Here is a 23943-nt window from a genome sequence, read left to right as displayed (position 1 = left end):
TAACAACATTTAATGTCTAGGTTTTAGTACTGGGAAAGCATTAGAGCATACAAGAAAACACCTGTCCACAGCTAAAGCCTGGTATACACGAGCCGATTGAGATATGCCAATCACTTCCTAAGTGAAATTTGATCAGATAGTAATACATTCTTATGCCACACTGCAAACTCAGTCTCAATAGATTTCTGCAGAAATCGAATCACAAGCATCGTACTGCTTGATCCAGAACAATGCTAGGGGACCTTCAATCATCCACTGTGCTGTGACACATAGCAATGCATTGGTGCAAGCAGTCACCAGTAAAATCAATGGGGCTGACTCATTAAAACTACCTTGCTCAAGCAGAGTGGGTTAATAGTAGCGTGCACATGCTACGCACGCTCTTGGCAGCGTAGCATGCGCTGTTCACCTATGCAGGTTCCTGTTCACTTACACAAAATGAGCTTATACCGCGTATTAGCGGCCTCGCTAGTGAAGTATCATGGTCACACTACAAGCTCATTGTGGGGCAGTTACAAAGAACGCCCGTAAGTAAACAGCGTTAGCTATGCTGCCAGAAGCACGCGTAATCTGTGCCTGCTAGTATTAACCTGCGCTGCTTGAGCTCAGTAGTTTTAATAAATCAGCCCCACTGTCTGGTGCCCTCCCTCCAATTTGGCAATAAAGGAAGAGTCTAAAGGTGCGTACACACATCCAGTCTTGCTTGGCTAATTTTACTACATGACATTTAGCATGAACGCTTAGCTACACAATCTGTTCAAGTATTCAAAATGTAGTGGACTTCATACTATAAGGAAGTGATAACATTGGCAAGTCAAAATTGGATGTGTGTACTTTGCTTAACAGACAGTGGGTCCATCCTTTTCACACAAAAAAAAACCTGAGAGGTTTGTTACAGACGTATTGAATACTTATCTTGGGAGGGAGGAGCATGTGGATCCTTAGGAGGCGACCACTGTCCTACTCAGCCAGGCCAAAACAGCGATGGGACCCCCAAAGTGCAGCTGCACTGCATTTGCGCAGTAGCACAGACCTGTTTGGGGTCAGAAAAAGCCCAGCCTGATTGGGTCCATGCTACTGCACCGGCACAGATGGCTCATGCATATATCAGTAGCAAGGACCCGATTGAGCTCTACTTTTAGTGCTGGAACCCAGGTGGGTCTGCTCAAGTGAACATGCCAGAGCTGGTGGCTTTTTGGGGGTCCCAGCACTGGAATAAGCCAGTGGAAGAGAATGGGGAAGCCTCTCCAGAATCCAGAGGCTTCCCCCTTCTGAGGTTAGTACCCAGCAGGGGCATTTTTTTCTGTATATTGCAAGGTGGAGCCTCCATTGGTTTGTTTTTCCAGAACATAGAACAGATTCTCAGATTGAGGGAATTTACAGGTAAAAGATAATGCAATTCATCAGACCACCATCGTCTTTTTTGCTCCGTGGTTATGTTCTGATGTGCATGTGCCAATTACAGGCACTTTTTGGCACTACAGGGTCAGCATGTGCATACAGTCTATGCAAAGCAAGCTGTAATGCACTGCATATCTCAACACCTTTCTCTTATGGCCATAATTAAGTGCTACAGTGGCTTTCCTGTGGGTCTGGACTAGATGGGCTAGCCTTTACTATTTATGTGTATAAATGAACCTTGATCAATCATGACCTTGTTGTTGCAAGTTGTCCTTCCTTGGACTAAATTTGGTAAATATTTTGAAGATAGAAACCACTGCATACAAGACCTGTCATTTTGGAGATTGTCATATATCATATATCCATTACAATTTAGTCTTTGTCCGACCTGTTCCTTTTTAAAACTCACTGCTATTGTGCTCCCTAACACATTCCCAATCGTGACATTTGAAATTGTATTGACAGTAGTTTAAATATTGTGGCTAATCAGGAAAAATGTTAATGTTGTGGCTAAGCAGAAAAAATGTGCATGATGTGCACTGAAAAAGAGACAGAAGACTTTATCTGCTAGTATTCTTTCTTCTCAAATAAAGCCTGCAATAAGGAGAGGAGGGCAGATAGTTTAAAGTCTGGGTTTATGGTAAATCAAAGTATTCATGTGCATAGAAGCTACATGATTGGCTTCCCAGTTTCCTACTGACTACTTACAGCATTATTAATATCAATCGCACTATTTTAATATTCTGTTCTAACAGCAAACTTTAAAGCATAGACAATACAAACAAATGCATTGTGCATTTCTCCTGGGGGACTCAAAGTACCTGAACTGCAGGCACTGGGGTTCGCTTAGTAGGCAGTAGCAGTGTTAGGGCGTCTTGTTCAAGGACTCCTTACTTAGTAGGTGCTGGCTTGAACAGGAAGAGCCTGAACTAGTAAAGAAAAAAATGATTTTGCCTTACAAGGGGCTTCCTCCAGCCCCCATAACCTTTGAGGCTACTTTATGTCTTCTAGGATTCCTCCATTGGGCCACCTCTCATTGAAATCTTTGACCTGGATAAGTCACAGCTATGGCGTATGCTCTGTCTTGCCCCACGCCTCCTCAATACGCTCCCGTGGCTGGGAATAGTCTGCTCATGCATGGGTCGCAAAGAATTAGTAACCACCCATGTGCTAAATGTTCCCAGCAATGGAAGTGGAATTGAGGAACCGCGTGGACAGGACAGAGCATGCACAGTAGCTGTGACCCAGCCGTCTCAAAACTTTTAATGAGGGGTACATTTTAATGGAGGAGACCCAGAAGAAACTGAGGGGCCTGAAAGATAATGGAGGGGCTGAAAGGAAGCCACATGTAAGGCAAAATCTGATAATTTTTTTTACTGGTTCAGGTGTGCTTCAGGAATGAGCAGAAACTACGCCAGTGCGAATTTACGCATCGTAGTTCGCATCTACGCATTGTAGTTCATAGGCGAAGTTTCAAACCTGCGCTTACGAATTTACGCGTAGCGAAGTACCGCTACGCATAGCTTACGCCCACTATGCGTAGTTAACATGTGTATTGCGTAGTGAAATACGAATGCGTTACTCACGTTTAATTTTCCGCATGCGATTGTATGCATACATATTTACGCATTGGAAAGGGGAATGTACGCATAGAAGGGTTCCCAGTATATGCATTTCTAAAGAAATTAATGCGTACAATTTTCTGCATACGGGCATAAGTATCCGCATACACTACGCTTCGCACTACGCGTAATTGCGTATTTTAACGCGTATTCTACGAAATGCATACGAAGCGAATATTTGTTTTCGAAGCCGTAGTTTGGCGAAGCGTAATTGTGTAAAACTACGCGTATTTCCAGCGTAGTGAAGTTGGCTGACTACGATCATCCCTGGTGTGCTTTAAGTTGGTGCTGCAGGCTCAAGCAGGTACTTTGACCGGGTCTTAAAATGGGCTGTGGTGGTTAATACTAATATGCAGATAGGAATGAAGACAGCAAATGAAGTGATTTGTATTATTGTTCAATGGTAACACGTCAGAAAAGAAACAGTTTATAAAGTTTAGCTCCATTTAGTGCAATGCTTAACAGCTTGCTTGTACAGTCATTCCACAGTGTTAAGAAAAGAAACTGAATGTATATATATATATATATATATATATATATATATATATATATATATATACCCTAATAATAGATGTGATAGCAGCGATGTTTGTCTGCAAAACTATATATCTCTAAACAGCCAGATCTCTTTATGCATGGTCAGCATACGGAAGTGTGTTTTGTTAATATGTTAACACAAAAATCAACTTTGTTTTCGGTCAGAAGGGAGATCCAAAATCAATGTCCACAAATATGTTCTTCAGTTTTGAAACAGACATTATTAGCACAGGTTCAGTGTGTGCTGTCATAGCTCTGGCAATCTCCTGGTATAGGCTATGGGATATCTCCAGGATCTGAGTTCGCTGTCTCTCTGTCTGTTGTTTGCCGAGATTGACCTGACTGTCCTGGCTAAATACCAAGTTATCATGTCATATTATTTTATTGTGGATAATCATTGTATACAACCATTGTAAACAAAAAGGACTGAGAACAAGTGAGAGAATTGTGGCTAAATAAAAATGCACATCAATATCTGAAAGCTAATTTGTAACTTTAAATTAGGTAAAATAGTACATTAGGTAAATTAGGTAAAACATCACAACCTTGGCTATCCTCTCCACCATTCCTTATCTCTGAGTGCCGGCCCAATGTACTTTTTGTTGATTTATAAGTTAACATTGAATCCGTTCACATCTGTTATGCTGGGTACACACTATGAGGTTTTCTGGTCGATTTACTGTCAGATTGATTATTTCCAACATGTTCGATTTGCTTTCCGATCGATTACCGAGCATTTTCCGATCGATTTCCTATTAAAGTGCATGGAAATCGATCGAAAAGCAAATCGGACATGGTTGGAAATAATCGATCTGACAGTAAATCGACCAGAAAATCTCATAGTGTGTACCCAGCATTAGGATCCATTCTGGTACAGTCTGCTAAATGGACCATTTTAGTCGCAGTTGTGAACTAGACCTAAGGGGTACATGAGTATCCTTTGCCTATTCCTAAAAAAAAAAAAAAAAAAAGAAAAAAAAACACACTAACACCATTTAAAATCCTAGCACTGTGCATGTGCAGGGACAAGACGCAGAGACACCACCGAGAGCCGGAAGAGGACAGGGCCAGGAGGGGCGGGTGTGCGCGACGGGTGCATGGCAGCCACGTGCGATGGGTATGCGGCGGGCGTGCGCATGCGCACGGCGCATTAGGAACGGACCTAGCCCGTTTTTAAATGGGCTTAGGCCACTAGTAGTTTAATAAAAATGAAACAGTCCTGTAAAAAGAACTTTCATCTCTTTTTGTAATCCTCTTCTACCAAGTTTCCCAGTCATTATAGTCCTCTAAATGTTCTTAATACAGCAACTGGAACACATTCCTGTTGGTCTTTTGGACTGACTAGCAGGAGGATTGGGATACTTTCTCAGAAAATAACTTAATGGGGCTTCTAGATTCAATCGTAAGTCAACCCTGGGTCTATTTCTTTAGGTATAGGGGTAGTTACCTCCTTTTCTCTGTGAGATGAGCTCTTTGCTCTTGATAGATAAGTGGGCTTTGAAAGATGGAGGAAATATTTTTGCCCCTCATGCAGTGTCCTTACATGTTATGTGCCACAGACCATGTAGGCTTACATTTTTCAGGTGGAGGAACCCCATGCTGGCTTTGCTGTTCTGGTAATACTTTGGAGTTACATAGATTGTTTTTCATTTATTAAGCTGTAAAAAAATATAAAATAATAAGGGACATCTTTGAACTGACCAATATCATCATTAACTGACATTTTTTATCGTAACAACCAACGATTTATACAGGAAAATCATGACAAATAACAAGGTTGCCCAAACTTTCGCATCCCACTGTATGTCTCAATGCTAACTAATGCTGGGAATACACCAAGAGATATTTTGGCAGATAGATGGTTCAATAGATCATTTCCGACAGGTCCGATCTTATTTTCGCTGGCCACACTTGGGGGGGTGGGGGGGGGGTCGTCTGTGACACCCAGCCTCCTCCTCCGGGGTGCTGCTGTGGTTCCCAGGCAGTGAGAGAGCTTGGGGCCCTGCGGCCTCCCCGGTTGTATGGGGGCATTGGGAAGCCTCCCCGTGGAGCTCCTGGATAGTACTAATGTAGCATGAACTAATTCCCGCAGGGCAACCGCTTTGCGGTATTGGTTTTTGACCCTGCATAGTTTGGCATGCGAAAGCAAATGCATATTTGCATAAGCTATACCGCATGATAAGCCAATTAGGCCAGATTTGCAAAGCCAGATTTGTTAGGGTTAAACTTGGTGTTTGAGCACGTATACATTTTCTTGTTCTAAGCATTTTCTTAGTTGTATTCTTTGGACTGGGGTGAGCTGTCTGCGCCTGTCCTCCCCCACCTCTGGAGTGTTGTGTGTAAGCCAGCATTGAGCTCCAAAGCTTGGGGTGACTCATGCTTCACTCCTTTCCCATGTGGTGCCCCCAAGTTAATGCACATGTGGCAGAACGCAATGGACGTTAAGGAAAGTGCCTGTTTTTAATATTGGGAGGTGGGTGTGGATGGCCTCCCCCCAGCGCTGGCCACGCTTGGGGGGGTCTCCTGCGCCACCCAGCCTCCCCCTCCGGGATGCCGCTGTGGTTCTCAGGCAGTGAGAGAGCTTGGGGCCCCGTGGCCTTCCCGGTTGTATGGGGGTATTGGGAAGCCTTCCCGTGGCGCTCCTGGATAGTGCTAATGTAGCATGAACTAATTCCCACAGGGCAACCGCTTTGCGGTATTGGTTTTGACCCTGTATAGTTTGGCATGCGAAAGCTATGCCTCATGATAAGCCAATTAGGCCAGATTTGCAAAGCCAGATTTGTTAGGGTTAAACTTGGTGTTTGAGCACGCATACATTTTCTTGTTCTAAGCATTTAATGCTAACTAATGCTGGGAATACACCAGGAGATATTTTGGCAGATAGATGGTTCAATAGATAATTTCCGACAGGTCCGATCTTATTTTCGATAATTTTTCTGATTGATTTCTGATAAAAGTGAATCGAAATAGATAATAAAAATCAAATATCGAAATAATGGAAAATCGATCAGACAGTAAATCTGCTGAAAAATCTCATTGTGTATTCTCAGCATAATGATTGTGAATGATTTAGACTCCATAACTTTCTGAAAATTGTAATGAACATGCCTTAGGAGTCACACTGAGCAGTATTTAAGATCCATACACAGCCCACTATGTCAGGAGTCACACTGCACAGCATTTAAAGTGTACCAGAGCTGATAAAAAGAAAATGTTTTATACATACCTGGGGCTTCCTCCAGCCCCATCTGCTCCGATCGCTCCCACGCCACAGTCCTCCGCTGTCTGCAGCTTCGGGAAACGGGTCCAGTCACTTACGTCAGTCGGCTCCAGTCTACGCAGGAGAATTGCACCCTCTACGTATCGCCCCAGTGGCTGGTGGAGAGATACACAAACAGCGCACTTCACTTATGTCAGACTGGCTCTGACCGACGGAAGTGACAGGACCCGGTACCGAAGCTGCGGGAAGCGGAGGACAGCGGCGTGGGAGTGATCCGAGTGGATGGGGCTGGGGGAAGCCCCAGGTATGTATAAAATGTTTTCTTTGTATCAGCTCTGAGTCCCTTTAAGAGCCATCCACAGCCCACTATGAACCTGTTTTATTTTCCAACTGGCATATAGCCTAAATTGAACAGTAAGGAGATATAGAGAGCTGGCACTACCAATAAAGCTTCCAACTTCCAAACAACGAGGCTGCATCCAGCATTAAGGTATAAAGTATGCTCTGGATAGAAAAATAACAGTCTATGGGGTCAAGTAAAGCGAAGGAACCCGGCACTACTTTGGTTGCTTTATTCCTTGAAAGTACATACATGCAAACATGCTATGGTTTACAGCAGGTGCTATGGTGTACAGCAGGTGCAGGGTTGTGCCTGACGTCCGTTTCACTCTAAGTGAGCCTATTCCAAGGCATTTTTGCCTTGGAAGAAGCTAATTTAGAGTGAAATGGCTTAATGTGTACAGCATCGCATGTTTGCATGTATGTATATTGAAGGTATGCAATCAAAGTAGTGCTGGATTCCTTCCCTTCACTTGAGGCATATAGCCTAAGCTTGAAGAATAATAAAGAACACTGGGATGCAGTTATGTGCAAACGCTGTTTTACAATGGGCAAACACTGACTAAATCATTTATACATAATTATTGTAAAAATGAAGCACTTTTTTATTACATTATTTTTACTGGAGTTCCTCTTTAAGCAGTCTCTGGTTTTCAGATTAGCACTGGGGCCTGCCTAGACTACCTAACCAAATAGTATAAAAGTATTCATAGGTTTGTGGAAGGTTCCTGGTGGCATAACATTCTCTACCTTGTAAAGCAGTTTTTGGTATGAGCTGAAACTCTTAGCTTTTTGCTGCTGGAAACTGACTTATACTACACGACAACTGAAGTGAGAAGAATATGGAGGCTGCCATATTTATTTCCTTTCAAACAATACCAGTTGCCTGACAGCCCTGCTGATCTATTTGTAGTGTTTGAATAACCCCAGAAACAAGCATGCCGCTAATCTTGTCAGATCTCACAATAATGTCAGAAACACATGATCTGCTGCATGCTTGTTCAGGGTCTATGGCTAAAAGTAGTAAAAGCATAGGATCAGAAGGATAGCCAGGCAGCTGGCATTGCTTAAAAGGAAATAAATATTCAGTTGTCCTTTAAAGGGACCCTGAGCGGACCCAAAAAAAAAGGAAAATGGACTTACCTGGGGCTTCCGTAGCATAGCGTGCGCTGCTAACTTACTTGCACTCCTTCTAACTCATGGCCGCTCCACTGAACCCGTCCTGAGCCATGGCGGGTCCAGTGGCTTTAATGGACGTGATCCCTGCACTTTGATTGGCCCAATATGCTGCCTGTCAAGTGACATACTGTAGCTGCCCATGTAAAAAGCCTGTAATAGCGGCTATAACATTACATTTATATTTATAGCCGCAGTTTCTATTAAGGGCGATCCCAGTGCCTGCTATATTTATCTGTAACAGCACCCCTAACAACAACCCTGCCTTTGCACCAACCTAATACACATACAGAAATCCACACTGCTAAAAGGTATTGCTGCTGAACTCTAAAAGTACCTACACAGATGTGCTGGGCTTAATTGCTATACCTAAACACTTTCTTATTGTTCCAGATAAGATATGTAGTTTCCCTTTTGTGATTTCACATGCTCATAGCCTATAGTCAAGTATGGCTAGCTGTGCATATTTTCATGTGCATCATGTTTGGATTATTAAATCGGACTAACTCACCCCTGCTGCACTGCCAGACACCGATGGCCTAGCAAGCTTAACCTTCATAAATCAAATCCATTATTTTTATTATATCATGTTAAAATGCTGATTGTCTATAGAGGGCACTCTTGCCATACTAAATCATCACTGATACAAAAAAAGTATGCTCAGTGCTTTCATATCTGTACAAAATTAGCAATATAATTTACAATACTCAAATAAGTATACAACTCTTACATAAAACATGTGTCTGTTCAGATTACACAAATTTGCTTCTCTGGTAACAGTAAAACATTCCTTGCTTCAGATAATGGCTGTAAAGAGATTGTAGTGTAGCTCAACCATTAGCAAATACAGGCATATGCAACTCTCTGTTTTTATATGCATAAAAAACTTAATTCTATCCTCAAGTTAATTCCAAGAGAAAAAAAAAAACATAGTCACTTTCCATTATTAAAACTAGTATAAAAAGCCTTGAGACAACATTCATTTTATAAAGCTGTATTTGCACATAAATGTAGACTTTCTCCAGAGACCAAATCTTTTTTAAACAAACATCTGAACAAAGCAAAGTCTAAAAGGCCCGTGCAAATGCAAATTTAATGTCTGCCTTAAAAAAGATGTGTAAAAAAAATTAATTACTTATAAAGAAAAACATGAGTTTTTACTATTGTTGAAAGAAATCAAAATTATGTGTGCTATTCATTTTTAATTAGATTACAAGAAGATTGAAAATGTGCATTAGTCACTTTACACTTGTTTAATATTTCAGAGAAACATCAGCTGCAAGAAAACAAATCCCAAGTATCGGAAGCCTTCTGACACCATAGAAAAGTTTGAAGATGCATTGTGCTCCTAACTGCGTGCTACAAACAGTTACGTTAAAACTGAATAACGGAACTCATTCCTGGTGTGCAGACAGAAGAATTATTTTGTTATTTTATTCTGTTTTTAGCTGCATATTTTATTATATCACAGTATAAATTAGACCTCTGCTTTTATTTTTTATTTGTTTTAATATACACAATAATTTTATTACTGTATATGGTAAACAAGAGCAAGAGATTGATACCCTAGTTTAGCAGTAAATGTAGTGTCCATAGCAACTAATCTGAAATCAGCGGAATAAGAGAATTAATATTATACGCCAGAAGCAATCTAGTCTTTTTTATAGTTTCTAGTTACAGTGTTTACTCCAGTTTACTGTAAATAACCAAAATGATGTATGTTAATGGTCCGAATGAAATCCACAGGCAATTTGCCCAGACTCAGTAATGAAGTGAAGTGAAGAAGCAATTCTACCAATTTGACATCATTCTGCTGTCTGCCATGTAGAGGAAGCCATACGTCATAGGAAGTGCTTATAGCAGGTGACATATTTACATTTTGTGACCTAAGCTAAGTAAGTTATTAAAGGGAACCTGATGTGAGAGGGGTATGGAGGCTGCCATATTTATTTACTTTTAACCACTCTGCGACCGCCTAACGCCGATCAGCGGCCGGCGAGTGGCTCCTCCATGACCGACTAACGCTGATCAAGTCCTGGGGGAGGAGATTGGCAGGGAGTGACCCTGCTCCCCACTCCAGTGACGGAGCTCTGCTCTGTCAACAGTCAACAGGTGGCATTTATTGCTGGCTGATGCCTCTATGAGAGAGGATCGCCCTGATTGGCTCTCGGGGGGAGGGAAAGATAAATAAAAAATAGACATTTTTATTTGAAATAAAATTACGAATAAATTAATTAAAAAAAAAACCTGCAGCACCGATCAGAGCTCACCAAGAGAAAGCTTTGTTGGTGGGCAGAAAAGGGGGGCAGATTGATCTGTCTGATAAGTTGTATGGCCGTGCAGTACACTGTTAAAGCTGCGGTGTGCGAAATTGTAAAAAATAGCCTGGTCAATAGGAGGGTGTAAGCCTGTGGTCCTCAAAAGGTTAAACAATACCAGTTGCCTGGCAGTCTTGCTGATCTCTTTGGCTGCAGTAGCATCTGAATCCCACACCTGAAACACGCATGTAGTTGATCTTGTCTGGTTGCTGTCAAAAACATCTAAACCATATGCTTGTTCTGGGTCTAAGGCTAAAAGTGTTAGAGGCAGAGGATCAGCAGGACTGCCATTCCTCCAGTATTGTTTAAAAGGAAATAAATATGGCAGCTTCCATATCCCTCCCATTTAAGGTTACTTTTAATTATCTAAAGGTCACTTGCCTTGTGAATGTAAAATTGCTGCCAAATGGGAGAGTATGAATTTACTGGATGTATCTTGGCAAGTAAGAAGGAGGATCCTCCACATCACGGCATTCCCATTAAAGGCAGATGAGAGGAGTTATGAATTGGTTAGAGGTCCAAAGAACACCTTTGTTAGTTTATAGCTCAGATGAGTTTACTGTACAGTGAATAATGCGTTTGCAGCAAACATTTTCCTGCTGTGGATTAGCTTCTGCAATTCAATAATACATATTCATTCTACAGTATTAATGCCTAACTCCAGGCACAATTCCTCATGCCCTATTACCTAGGTTCACCCACACTGTGTAGCTCAACACCTGTTGATCTCCCACACTAAAACCTATTTCACATGACTGATTAGAGTGTTTCCCTAAGGGACACAACAGCATCTTTATATTACTATGTGAGCAGAGCAGCTGAGCAGCTTGGGGACTAAACACACAAACGGAGATCATGGGACCACACCTTTAGAGTCCATTTTTTACATTTGGAGGAATCATAAACATAAGAAAAAATAGCATTCAAGTATTATGCCCATATAGGACTAAGATTGCTTATTCATTTATATGTGGACCGTGTTTTGATCTAAAAGAGCGATATATAAGAGGTGCTCATGTTGTTTAATGTAATTGCATGATTACAAGGAAAGTGCTTACCTCCAAATGACCAAGATTATGCAAAAATAATTTCCATGCTTGATATAAATCTACAATACAACATATTTTACTGGGCTTCAGGTTATAAAAAGTCTAATAATAACAATACATGATACAGTGGTAAACATATCCCAGCATTTAATGGGCAGCACGGTGGCGTAGTGGTTAGCTCCCTCGCCTTGCAGCGCTGGGTCCCTGGTTTGAATCCCAGCCAGGGCACTATCTGCAAAGAGTGTGTATGTTCTCTCCGTGTCTGTGTGGGTTTCCTCTGGGCACTCCGGTTTCCTCCCACATTCCAAACACATACAGATAAGTTAATTAGCTCCCCCTAAAAATTGGCCCTAGACTACAGTACTTACACTACATAATATAGACATATGGCAATGGTAGGGATTAGATTGTGAGCTCCTTTGAGGGACAGTTAGTGACAAGACAATATATATATATATATACACTGTACAGCACTGTGTAATATGTTGGCGCTATATAAATAATAAAAAAATAATAATTTAACCAGCAAATGAAAATAACAATATAAAACATGTGTAGGTAAGGCTACATACAGTATGTGCATCATGAAACAGTTATACTCTACATGTTTTCACTGATAAATGTTGTATTTATATATATTTTTTTTCCGTTGCCATTTATGCGACATGACATGTTTACCATTTCATCAATAATAACTTTAATATTATTCCTGATAAGTCCAAAATCAAAATGTGTCATATATCTGCACAGTATAAATAAATGCTTTCTTTTGAGTCTAATTATGGTCAGTGAATTTTTGGGAGGTAAGCGCCCTTCTTTTCAATCTTTAAATTATTTTATATACCATGGGTGCCTTTCATTAAACTATGACAGTAATCAACACATTATTCATTCCTTTGGGATAAGTGGGGTTTCTTGGGAAACGACTGCAGCTATAATTAAGCAACCCATAACTTATGAATATCACATTCTGCTCTTACCTCACCTCCATCTACTAAACGTTATTATTCTCTATTTTATTGTTCCCACGTTTTGTTCCAGAACACTACCTATTTTTATTTATAGTTTTTTAAGTGTATTTGAATAGAAAACATTATTTTATATAATGACATGTACATACAGTATATGGTGGTCCCTGCTAAGTTCTGCAAGACAAGGATTTTCACCTTGCTCAAATGCGGATATTTTTTTTTACACTCAGTACCAGGTAAGTTATGTGTGAAATGTAAAGACCAATTAAACCCATAATCAAAGTTGTTGAATATTAAAGGCGTATGTGTTCTTTAGTGTAAATTGTGAATATTAGATGGAGCAGTATGAGCCAACTGCCCTGGCCTCTAGGCAAAGAGCTGAAGACTCTATGGCCTCAATTCACTAAGCTTAACTCCTGTCTTTAATAACTCTTCAGAGCTGTTTTACAGTTATCACAATCATATCACCATGGTGATAACTGTAAAACAGCTTTGAAGAGTTATTAAAGACAGGAGTTAAGCTTAGTGAATTGAGGCCATTGTGTCATCCTTCTCTGTTCACCAATCTGCTGGTCCCTGACTTTGACTTACATTGGCTCATATTCTGCCATATAAGACACTAACATGGTTCCTCCTCTCAGCTGTGTTGTGGATCCTCCCTTAGTTATGCACCTTGTGCCCTGTTTATGATTTGAGATGTTAGATGTTGCAGGTGACCATTATTTGGTCAGAAGATAAGGTATTAAAAACACAAGACAACAGAGGGTTTTTGCTACTACCAATAACTCTACCAAGCTACTACCCTTCCTCCCTCTCTAGGAATGTTCTTGTTGTGCAATAGAGATGGCCCAAACCTCCAATTTTCGGTTTGCGAACCGCAAATGTGAACTTCCGCGAAAGTTCGGTTTGTGCGAACTTTCGCAAACCGCAATAGACTTCAATAGGGAGGCGAACTTTGAAAACTAGAAACACTTATGCTGGCCAGAAAAGTGATGGAAGAGATGTTTCAAGGGGTCTAACATCTGAGTTTTGCATGGATGAGTTGGATAGACGCCAAAAGTCCCGGGGGAAAATCTAGATTTGACGAAAAGCAGCGTTTTAAGGGCAGAAATCACATTGAATGCAAAATTGCAGGCCTAAAGTGCTTTAAAACATCTTGCATGTGTATACATCAATCAGGGAGTGTAATTAGCGTACTGCTTCACACTGACACACCAAACTCACTGTGTAACGCACCGCAAACAGCTGTTTGTGTAGTGACGGCCCTGCTGGACTGGTGCGCACCGTGGCGAGAGTGCAGGCCGTGGTGGTTTTCAAGCCCATATGGTCGCCGGGCTGTGGTAGCTCAATGATAGAACAACAGTGACTGTCCAGCTGATCAAATTTGGTATGTCTACAATGAAGCAACAACCTTATTATATAGAGTGTGGCAACCCCCCCCCCGAGACACTCATATAGCCGCCGGTCATTGCTTCATTGTGATACGCAAGCCCCTTCACCGCGGCAAGGTAACGATCACAAAGGGGAATTGTCATATGTACATGCCTTTTGTGTTGTTGTTGCAGCTGCAGTGCAGAGCAGCCAGAAAAATTATTACTAGCAGCGGCCTTGAAAATTCAGGAATCCGCCTGGAGTCCTGGAATCTGTTGGTGATGGCGGAGAAGGCAGTCAAGCGGCCTGCAGGCAGAGATGATGTGTGGGGAGCGACTTAGTCTTGGGGCAGGCAGTCTCACGGCATGCAGGCAGAGATGCTGTGTGTGGGGACTGACTTAGTCTTCAGGCAGGCAGTAGACCTCCTCTGGGATCCATGCCTCATTCATTTTGATAAAGGTGAGGTACTGAACACTTTTGTGACTTAGGCGACTTCTCTTCTCAGTCACAATGCCTCCAGCTGAGCTGAAGGTCCTTTCTAACAGGACGCTTGAAGCAGGGCAAGACAGAAGTTGGATGGAAAATTGTGACAGCTCTGACCACAGGTCAAGCCTGTGCACCCAGTAGTCCACCGCTGCTCATACTGTCGATGGTTCTTTCTCTACCATTGTTAAAGAAAGCGTATGGCCGGGGAGTCAGGGTTTGATTCTGGTCCGGAGTTGGAGCCTGAGAAACGGCTATCACCACATATCCAAGGAAGGCAGCAGGCATGGCATGCAAGTTCCGAGGTAATGACCAAAAATAACAATACAGGAGGGCTTTCAATGCCATGCTGTATATGAGACAAATCAATTTTAAATCCTTTAACGAGAATCTGTTATGGAGGGCAAGGCTGCCATCCATTCAAGTGAAAGGTATGCACTTACTGCCAGGTATAATACAATGTGCAGTCACTGATGCAGTGAAAAGTATGCAGTGACTGGTATTACAATACAATGTGCAGCTGTCACACAGGTGCAGTTAACAGGTATGCTCGGAGTGGTATATTACACAGCGTGCGATCACACAGGTACTGTGAACAATTATGCAATGACTGGTATTACAAATGTGCACCTGTCACACACACACAGGTACCAGACAGGCACAGTGACACTGTGTGCGCTCACGTAGGTAGGTGGGTGAACTGTGAACAACAGGTAGGTATATGCAGTGATGGGTATTATAATGTGCACCTGTCACACACAGACAGGTACCGGACAGGCACAGTGACACTGCGTGCGCTCAAGTAGGTAGGTGGGTGCACTGTGAACAACAGGTAGTTATATGCAGTGATGGGTATTACAATGTGCACTTGGCACAGTAGCAATTACCACCAAGGGGCCAATGTCTGACTGACAGGGATGTATATAATGCAAGTGGGCCACACAAAAAAAACAAGAACAAGATTAGCTCTCAAAAGAGCTGTTGAGGGGTGCTTTTTAGCAATAAGAATCAGCCAGGAGCAAGCTAACAAGCCTACAAGAGCCTAACTAAGCTTTCCCTATGAGAGTCTGCAACAGCTCTCCCTTCTTTAATTACTGCAGGCACACGAGTGAGTCCAATGCCTGCCTGCCTTTTATAAGGGGGGTGGGGCTCCAGGAGGGAGTGTAGCCTGATTGGCTACAATGTGCCTGCTGACTGTGATGTAGAGGGTCAAAATTGACCCTAATGATGCAGTATGGGGGCGAATCGAACTTCTGGAAAAGTTTGCGGTTTTCCGCGAATGCGAACCACGGAAGTTCGCCGGTGAACCGTTCGGGCCATCTCTACTGTGCAACTACCTCCTCTTCTCTACTCATGGATTGTGCTGATTGTGGATTATTGGATGTGAATTATTGTGCTGGTTCTTGCCTTCACCCTATGTTGAGTCATGCAGGCCACCCTCTATGCCTTCCACTCCTTATGAGGAGCCACTTCACAGTAAGTTATAGATAGCAGCATCTAGTAGGTGAATGTTATATCTTGAGCCTCTCCCATCTTGGTTAGCTATGATATGGCAGCCAATTGTATGCTTTTTCTTCTAAAAGACCTAGAATTAGAAACATTATAAAAGGGGACAAGTCTCTACAATATGGCTGCCAACAAAACAGTGAACGAATGGGTGGAATTCCTGCAATTCTATGAATTCCTGCTAACTACTATAGGGGGTCTGCAAAGCTCTTATATGAGGAGTTGCAAAGGTAATGCAGTAAATCTATCTGTCCTCCACCCTGTCCCCAAGGAAAGAAATTGCTTATTCTTGCTACAACTAGAGGTGAAGAAATAAAAGTAGAAAAACCGAGAGTCCAATATGGTGTAGTATGTTACAAACAATAAGATTAAATGATCAGTGAGATAAGTATACTCACAAACCTTGGTTACCACTCAGGCAACCACTGTATAGTCAGGTGAGGAGATTAAAGGTGGCCATACACTGGTCGATTTGCCTTCAGATTCGACCAACAGATAGATCCCTCTCTGATCGAATCTGATCAGAGAGGGATCGTATGGCTACCTTTACAGCAAACAGATTGTGAACCGATTTCAGCCTGAAACCGTTCACAATCTGTTGTGGTGGTGCTGCTGCTGCCCCCGCCCGCCCGCATACATTACCTGCTCCGCCGGCGCGACTCCAGTCTCCCGGTCACCGCTGCTCTGTCTGCGCTCTGGTCTCCAGGTCCGGCATGCCTCACTTCTTCTAGCCCGGCAGGAAGTTTAAACAGTAGAGGGCGCTCTACTGTTTAAACTTCCTGCCGGGCTAGAAGAAGTGAGGCATGCCGGACCTGGAGACCAGAGCGCAGACAGAGCAGCGGTGACCGGGAGACTGGAGTCGCGCCGGCGGAGCAGGTAATGTATGCGGGCTCTATTGCGTCGGTCGTCGGGCACTCGAACGCCGCTAGCGATGCGCTCTTTACCCGCGGGCGATCGACGGTTATTTTCCGCACGGCGCGATCGACGGGATCGGACGAAATGGATCGAAATTCGGGGTGTAGCGTGAACGATTGGCAGCAGATTCGATCCCAGTGATCGAATCTGCTGTCGAAACGGGCGCAAATCGGGCCAGTGTATGGCCAGCTTAAGCCTGTCCTCACTTAGGGTTAAGAAGTCGTTCTCTGTAGATTGGAAAAAAGGGGTGGGTCACCCCTCCACCAGGGGTGGACACGATATAGCAGTAAGAGAACAGAGGTGCCAGCAGGATAAAAGTGGATAAAACCTTAAAGGGACTCCGAGCAGTGCAGAAACTATGAAAAGATGCATAGCATTTTAAAGCTCTCTTTCTCCTCTTTCCAATGATATATAAACCGCCATCGTACGCCTTTTAGTTTTCGCTATTTTTGTGATTAAAATTGCCGCAGCCGCGATTTCAATCGCAAAAATAGAGAAAACTAAAAGGCGTAGGGCGACGATTTAGGTGTCACCAGAAAGAGGAGAAAGAGAGCTTTAAAATGATATCCATCTTTCCATTAGTATTACACAGGGCGACTTTTTTCTAAAGTCAGCAGCTCCATTCTGCTGAATGGAGCTGCTGACACTGGGGAAAGTGTCGTCCTGTGTAATACAAGTAACTATGGAAAGATGGATATCATTTTAAAGCTCTCTTTCTCCTCTTTCTGGCGACACCTAAATTGTTGCCCTACGCCTTTTAGTTTTCTCTATTTTCGTGATTGAAATCGCAGCCGCGGCAATTTCAATCGCGAAAATAGCGAAAACTAAAAGGTGTACGGCGGCGGTTTATATATCATTGGAAAGAGGAGAATGAGAGTTTTAAAATAATACGCATCTTTCCATAGTTTCTGCACTGCTCGGAGTCCCTTTAAAATTTGCTTGGAGGAAGCGGTGGACTTACCTCCAGAAAGCAGACACGAAAAACTGTCTGAATGCTTATAAACACATTTATTAAATAGTACCCCAAGGATGCTTAGCATTTATTAAATAGTACCCCAAGGATGCTTAGCATTTATTAAATAGTACCCCAAGGATGCTAAGCATCATTGGGGTACTATTTAATAAATGTGTTTATAAGCATTCAGACAGTCTTTCGTGTCTGCTTTCTGGGGGTAAGTCCACCGCTTCCTCTGTTCTCCTACTGCTAGAGGTGAAGATATGCCTATTTAAACTCACACCATGACTCACAGCTTACAGCAATAAAAAAAGTTGTTTTCAGGATTAATTCAAAGCAAATTAGCAGCTATATTAGAAGCATTCAAATCAATTTCAATAGATGAGAGCTACAAACACTTTTTGAGAAAAGCATTCTTTGTTAATGTTCCAATGGAAAGCTGATCTGGAGTGTTTTTATTACTTAAAGAGACAAAAATTGCATCCTGTTTTTTATCATCCTACATGTTCCAAAAGCTATTCTAATGTGTTCTGGCTAACTGCAGCACTTTCTACTATGACAGTCTCTGTAATAAATCAATGTATCTTTCCCCTGTCAGACTTGTCGGCCTGTGTCTGGAAGGCTGCCAAGTTCTTCAGTGTTGTGGTTCTGCTATGAACTCACCCTTTCTGGCCCCTCTATGCACACTGCCTGTGTGTTATTTAGATAAAAGAGAAGAGAGAAGCTGCTCTAATCAGCTGGATAAATCGTCCTCTGAGCTGGCTGGGCTTTCACATACTGAGGAATTACAGACAAGGGCAAAGCTGTTTGCAAGAAGAAAAGAGCAGCCTGAAACTTCAGTGCATGGGGGAAAGAAACACACAAATGATCTCTTGAGATTCAAAAGGAATGCTGTATACAGCCTGCTTATGTATGGATGTATTTTCTATGTGTGGACATACTGTACATCAACCTACTTCCTGTTTTGGTGGCCATTTTGTTTGTTTACAAACAAACTTTTATAAAACTGTTTTTAACCACTTTTAATGCGGCGAGGAGCGGCGAAATTGTGACAGAGGGTAATAGGAGATGTCCCCTAACGCACTGGTATGTTTACTTTTGAGCGATTTTAACAATACAGATTCTCTTTAACTGTGTTTCGTGAGGCCTGTGATAAGACTGCAATATGCAACCCTACTACCTCGCCTGTTGCATGAATGTGTGAAACAGGATTTTAGTGATAGCCCAAATGTTTGCTGAACTTCTGGTTACAGGGCTTGCGTCATCACCCCCCCATGATGGACCAGCCTGTACAGCCATGCAGAGGCCAGACACAGGTCAGATAGGGCAGATAGACAGCCATAAGCTGGAGTCTAGTGTTTGCTAAATGATACAGTGTTGCTACTAAATGATCAATGAGATGTTAATAATCTCATCTTGCAAGCACATTTCATGGAAACGTAACTGACAAAGAACGCATATGATTTTCCCAATTCCGGGCCATATTCATTTTACAGTTAATTTGCGTGCAGATCAGAATTACTACCAGTTTAAGTTTTGCAAGTCTTCAGGCTGCAGTTCTTTAACAGTAAGGCAAGGTTCACTCTTGCGTATTTGCAAAAATTCAATTTGCAAAAAAGAAATAATTGCTGCTCATAGAATGAAAATCAATGTAGATTTGCACTTCTTTTTAAAAATTGTGGAACTACAATTGCATTTTGACTTTAATTAGCTACTTTGAAAAAAAAAACAAGTGCAAAATAACACATACGAACATAATAAAATGTAAAAAACATTCTGTTTTCCACACTGATAAGTGTGAACCCTGCCTAAATGACCATTATCCAAAGTAACCAGCATGCATGCTACATACTAAAGCAGTGTTGCTGCTATTTACATTTATGCTCAGTACCGAAGATGAAAGTGACAACAATAATTTGCACATGCAGATGTAATTGTTTTATTTTTAGATGTGTTAAAAGCAACGGCTGTATTACTTCAAAGAAAAAGAAATTGGTGAACATCCGTATCCCCATATGTAGGAAGAGAAGCTGGGCTGTTTAATGAAGACATGGTGTAGCCACAAGTAAAGGGCTCTGCAATGAGCAGTGCATGGTGCAAGACACAAAGAAGACATGTTTATCTTTAGAAAGATGTGGCAGATGTGTCTCCATTGGGATCATCTAGAGAGACCATGTTGTTTGCCCTAGCATGGTCACTAAGATTAAATTGAGAGCAGACTACACATGTGATTCAAAAAATGTAATTTATCTTATCAAAAGGCTCTTCTGTTTCCAGCATGTAGGGCAAATGTCACACACAATCAGAGTAAGGCTGACTGCACACAAGAGCACATCAAAACCATACAAAATCTAAAATAAAATCTGATAAATTCTGATAAGTGATTACAGAATAGTAACAATAACAAAGATTGTGAGGCTTTGCAGGACATAGTTAAAAAAGACCTTAGGGCCGGGTGTACTGGGACATAACACACTTGCGTTTAAATTGGTGACCTTTTCCCTCCACAGTCCAGAGAATTATATGCTCTATAAGTCTTTAATCTGGGCACAATAAAAATTAAAGTGCAGATATCTATAAAAAATCAAATGTAGAAAGGAGGCTGGCACCACCAGAAGTAGAAAAGTAAAAATTAGCTCTTTATTGATCAGTCATAAAATGACAGCATGGTCAAAAATAAGGCTTTGGCGGCGACAGCCCGCTGTTTCGAGCTGTTATAGCTCTTTCTCAAGCCGAACAGCCCATACCATATGGGCTGTTCGGCTTGAGAAAGAGCTATAACAGCTCGAAATAGCGGGCTGTCGCCGCCAAAGCCTTATTTTTGACCATGCTGTCATTTTATGACTGATCAATAAAGAGCTAATTTTTACTTTTCTACTTCTGGTGGTGCCAGCCTCCTTTCTACATTTGACTACTGAGGATTCTGAGGATACAGGGATCCAAGGCTTGGGCACACAACAGTTCCTTCCTATGGATGAGTGCTCCTCCAACTTCTGTTTTTGATCTATAAAAAATCAAAGGCAGAAGTCACACTTGTCTGTTTTCGGGTGCGTTTTCTGCACAGAACTGAGAACTTATGTTAACCAATGGGCTAGTTCACACTCAAATGTGTTTTTCACGCACAGAAAAAAAAATTACATCCTGCAGCACCATTCCGCAGATTGTACACATTTTCTCTATCAATTATATTAGCTATTGTAAAAAAAAATTGAGCGTTTTTCTGCATTAAAACGCACATGGTGTGCAGAAAACGCATGCAGAAAACTGAAATATGAGTGTGACTCCTGCCTAATGGTATAGCAGTCTCCAAACTGAAACCAAGAACACCTTTCACTGGAACATGTTTTCTTTTTCAAATATGGTAGAAGACTACGAAAAAGGTCCTGCATACAACTGCTGAAAATTCTGTGCAAAAATGTCTAGCTGAAACATAGATACAACAGATTTTCTTTGGCAAACAAATACTTCAGACAGAAAGTTAGGATCCCAAGTGCAGTTAGAGAACAAAGCACAGGGAGACATAATGCACAAGCATGTGTGTAACTTCATCGATAAGCAAGTGTCACAATTCTGAAGTATGCATTGTCAGTTACCCCTGCTGCTGCTATCTGTCCCTCCACCGCCATCTGCTCACTCCCTCCAATGCCTTCTGGTGTTCTGTTATATCTGGCACCCAAATTATACACTGGGTACCTATATAGTCACAATTAACACTGTGGTCAATGCAGGGTCCAAATTACCATGTGCATGGAGGTGCCCAAATTACCCACTTTGCTACCACCTTCTATAGTTTACAGTTAAATAATGCTTAATTTTAGTAGCATCACATTAAGGTTAATAATAGTCTGGAATGGGTGAACACTAAACACTGTTCTCCTGCACAAAACCAGTTAGCTGAAGAAAAAGCTGCCAAATAGCACTTTCACATAGTGTAATCACATGATTAAAAGGGTGCTCAGTGAGGATGTCTGGTACTTACTGAGCTCCCAGATCAGTTTTTCATTGCAAAATGTGGCTGGTGATCTCATGCCACTCATAAATGTTTGGGGTTGGAAAGGTCATTGCTGCCATTCATTGTTGACATGGGCCCACCCATCCTGTTTTCACTGCATCCTCTCCATTACTCTACCACTCATATGAATGGGTCCAGTCACACATCAGACATTCACCCTATATCTGATAGAATAAAATAAACAAAAAACTCTGTTTAACTTACTGCAAAATGTTTGCTTTCCAGGGACAGGAAGATGCATAGAAGGAAGTACTTGGGCTCTGGACACATATAAAACTGTCTGTTATTGAGGGCTTCAAGTGAAAAACAAAAGACGGGCAGGTGGGTGTCGGGGGGTATATGGGATGCCTTATCTCACATTGCTTGGTGTCCATAGGTGATGACTCAAAGGGCTGGCCACTGAGGTCACATTACATAAAGTTTATGCAAAGACACAATAAGTCCTTGCACTATTCATATATGTAATCATACTTTATGCAAAAGTTATATAGTAAGAAAGTTGTTAAATGGTGGTATTTTCAGTGTAATCCAGTTTTAATTACCAGCCTTATGATTGCTTGTGATGCATTCATAAATTTGTAGGTTTTTTTAAGTTGTATGTGAAATATAACTATAACTTCTCCGCTATTGAACTCGTTCACACACTACTCATTTCTACCAGTCCCTGTGCAAATGTTCTGATAAGGCAACTACTATTCAAAAGTAGAAGAATTCAGATACCCAACATGTTTCCTACTCAAAAGGCCTCCATACACTACTAGATAGGTTTTAATTCAAGTAGAGGAATTGATATGTGATTTATATTTTCCATCATCTGGATACCGCCATGTACCTGTAAGGGTATGGAACCATATTCTACAATGTATCTGTATTAATGCACCTGCACTAATCACTTCAGTTAGTATTTGAAGCAAAGGATAAAGAATAAGTTACAATGCAGTGTATAGTAATGAAGACGTATATTCTTTCACCTTTCAAAATGTGATTAAGGCTAATTTAGGGGAGTAATCTGAACCCCACAGGTGTGCTAGTGAACTGTAATTAAAGGTTTGTGTCTGCATGAACAAATTAGATTACTGCATCACAGATTATTTAAATAGGAGGGGTTGCCAGGGGCAACAGGAAGTGAGATATGTGTTTTGCCAGTGGCTGCTGTGAAGAGCTGGAGAATCTGGTGGCCTGGTGATTGCATAGGATTGCAGAATACATTTCTGAGGAGCCTGATAGGAACTTGTGGTACACGGAGGGGACATTACTACAGCACCTAAGAACATTATTTGCAGTGAATTATCCGGGGGTTTCCTGTCTGTGCGGTTTGGCTGTTGAAAGACCTGTGGATCTGTAACGATTGGTGTCAGCTAAACAGATTTTCTGATTATTGGTGATCTGCAGTATCACCAATAATACAGATGCTATACCTGATTATGTGGTGATCTGCAAAATCACCAATAATGCTAGTATAGCCAGACACAGGACTACCAATGTGAGATAGTTTTTGGTGCAGAGGCGCTTCTAGAGACCAGCGGACCAGCTAATTGCCTAGAGAGCCAGATTTATGGCAGGCGCTTTGAGAGAAAAAAAGTTTATTTTTCCTGTCCTTAGAGACTGAAAACTTAGGGAACGGGGATAAAAAGTTCTAATGAAAGCCTTTGCTGCTCAGCCTCAAATAAGGAATCTACAAACCTTTTATCTACAACACTTTGTATGGCATTCCCTAATGTTAGTTTTATCTCAAGATCTAGAGTGTGTCTGTGTGACTCCTGTCCTGCCCGCCCCTCCTTATCAGGGCCGTTTTTATGGCCTTCAGGGCTGCCATTGCCCGGGGCGCTGGGAGGGGGAGGGCGAAGAAGAGCCAGGCAGATGTGAGTAGCACAAGGACACTTTTTTTTCCTGCGTTTGCAGAAGAAGAGGTTTTTTTTCAGTTACACTTCCAGGCTTCTTCCCAGAAGCCTGCTAGTGCTAGCAGCCAGTGACTCATTCGCCCAGCCCCCCCTTAACAACACTGGAGAGTTGAGACAAGAGAGGATCAGCTTGTAATTAGCTGCTTGTAACTAGCAGCGCTGTCCCT

Source organism: Hyperolius riggenbachi, chromosome 5 (assembly GCF_040937935.1).
Source record: "Hyperolius riggenbachi isolate aHypRig1 chromosome 5, aHypRig1.pri, whole genome shotgun sequence".
Classification (NCBI taxonomy): Eukaryota; Metazoa; Chordata; class Amphibia; order Anura; family Hyperoliidae; genus Hyperolius; species Hyperolius riggenbachi.
This window is presented reverse-complemented; position numbering follows the sequence as displayed.